Source organism: Amaranthus tricolor, chromosome 8, assembly GCF_026212465.1.
Source record: "Amaranthus tricolor cultivar Red isolate AtriRed21 chromosome 8, ASM2621246v1, whole genome shotgun sequence".
NCBI classification, from domain to species: Eukaryota; Viridiplantae; Streptophyta; class Magnoliopsida; order Caryophyllales; family Amaranthaceae; genus Amaranthus; species Amaranthus tricolor.
The window spans coordinates 1646312-1648811 of record NC_080054.1 but is presented as its reverse complement, the minus strand read 5'-3'; the positions used below and the strand labels follow the sequence as shown (position 1 = coordinate 1648811).

At 51.4% G+C, this 2500-nt stretch overlaps 1 pseudogene; it reads left to right on the top strand.

Annotated features, from left to right (window-relative positions):
- Nucleotides 1-1986: 1986 nt before the first annotated feature.
- The window catches only part of LOC130822184 (18S ribosomal RNA), a 2275-nt pseudogene continuing 1761 nt past the window's right edge, over nucleotides 1987-2500 (top strand).

Here is a 2500-nt window from a genome sequence, read left to right as displayed (position 1 = left end):
TAATTAAAATAAAATACTTACAAGTTTTTTTTTTTCAAAATTTCAGCTTCTAAAATTTCTTTAATATATGTTCCAACAATACAAGTCATAAAAATGACATTATGTTACAAATAAAGGTGAGTTTTGGTCCATGGAAAAACTAGTATAACTTAACTTGCATTTGGGTGTCCCCTAGGGTCACAAGGGAAAAATCTCTTTATCTATTATAGGGGGAAAGAGTTTGGGAGCCTTGGGCTGGCATGGCCAGCACCCCCTCGCCCAGGCATGGGCGTTATGCGTGTGAGGGGTGACTACCCTCCATCACGTTGAATGCCATCCCGTGGGCCATCGCCGGCGATCGGTTTTTTCCGGTGGCTGGTCGGCCCTACCAGACGATGAGTGGGCCCTTCCTAGTCAGCTTGGCCTACGGTGATTCGTCTGGGGGAACGTCCCTTCGGTTGCTCCCAATGCCCCTTTCGGTTGACGGTTGACGGTTGACGGTATGCTTGAGGCCTAAGGAAATGCTGCGTCTTGTGATCCCCGACTACCCGCTCAGGCGGCACGACGGGTTTTCTTGACGTGGTTCAGTACGCGGGCTGATTCGTGTTGGTGTGGGAATGTGTTTCCCCTTCGGTTGCTGGTCCCTTCGGTTGAGATACGCTTGATGCCTAAGGAAAGGTTACGGGCCACGGAAGGACGTGACTTAGTACGCGGGCTGATTCGTGTCAATGGTCCCTTCGGTTGCCGGTCCCTTCGGTTGAGATACGCTTGAGGCCTAAGGAAAGGTTGCGGGCCACGGAAGGACGTGACTTAGTACGCGGGCTGATTCGTGTCAATGGTCCCTTCGGTTGCTGGTCCCTTCGGTTGAGATACGCTTGAGGCCTAAGGAAAGGTTGCGGGCCACGTAAGGACGTGACTTAGTACGCGGGCTGATTCGTGTCGATGGTCCCTTCGGTTGAGATACGCTTGAGGCCTAAGGAAAGGTTGCGGGCCACGTAAGGACGTGACTTAGTACGCGGGCTGATTCGTGTCAATGGTCCCTTCGGTTGAGATACGCTTGAGGCCTAAGGAAAGGTTGCGGGCCACGTAAGGACGTGACTTAGTACGCGGGCTGATTCGTGTCGATGGTCCCTTCGGTTGCTGGTCCCTTCGGTTGAGATACGCTTGAGGCCTAAGGAAAGGTTGCTGAGCCCTTGAGAAAGTGCAAAACGTTGCGTCTCGTGATCCTTGATTGCTTCTTCGATGGCATGACGGGTGTTTGGGGCGTGACTTAGTAGTGCCTTTTCAGTTGGACTTGGCATCTTTGTCCCTTTCGGATGCTCGGTGGAGAACCTCGGTTCCATGGCTTGCATTGGCCAAGCTCAGGCGGTTAAGTTGAGATGTTGCGCCCCGTGAGCCCTATTGCTTCCTCGTGTGGCAAGACCGGCTGGGGCATGGTGCGGTATGCTGTCCCTATATTCGTTTCACGCTAAACGGTGCTTGCTTGGATTTCCTTGCTCATTCATTCGGGTACGATGTATTCGTATGGCTGTTGGTGGGGAAGATCCCGGCAAAGCGGTACGCTAGGCGTGTGAGTGGTAGTTGGTTTGTTTGGCTTGCGGGCTCCTTGCTTGTGCATCGAACCGCATGTCGGCATACCTCTTCAGTTCTTGCTCCAAGAGTGCATAGTGCCTTGGGCGAGTTGCGGTCTCCTGTGTTGGATGCCTATTGAAGGCAGTGCTGTCCCTTACGTTTGAGAATTCCTGCCTACGTCCCACTAGAGTTGTCGGCTGGACTTTGATGCTATGGTTGTCATTCCACCTTTCAAGGGCCAAAAGCATTGTTGGGTTGTGGATGATAGTCCATAGTGGTGCCTAGGGATGCAGAATGCTGTTTTGGGGATGGACGTGGACACGTTGCATGCCCAAATCAAGCGTTGTACGCTAAGCGTGAACGACTATCTAGTACGGGCTGACCATCTCATGCAAAGGGGAGGGCTCATCCGTGCTGATGTCGATCGAGGGGTGCTACCTGGTTGATCCTGCCAGTAGTCATATGCTTGTCTCAAAGATTAAGCCATGCATGTGTAAGTATGAACTAATTCAGACTGTGAAACTGCGAATGGCTCATTAAATCAGTTATAGTTTGTTTGATGGTACCTGCTACTCGGATAACCGTAGTAATTCTAGAGCTAATACGTGCAACAAACCCCGACTTCTGGAAGGGATGCATTTATTAGATAAAAGGTCAACGCGGGCTCTGCTCGTTGCTCTGATGATTCTTGATAACTCGACGGATCGCACGGCCTAAGCGCCGGCGACGCATCATTCAAATTTCTGCCCTATCAACTTTCGATGGTAGGATAGTGGCCTACCATGGTGGTGACGGGTGACGGAGAATTAGGGTTCGATTCCGGAGAGGGAGCCTGAGAAACGGCTACCACATCCAAGGAAGGCAGCAGGCGCGCAAATTACCCAATCCTGACACGGGGAGGTAGTGACAATAAATAACAATACCGGGCTCATAGAGTCTGGTAATTGGA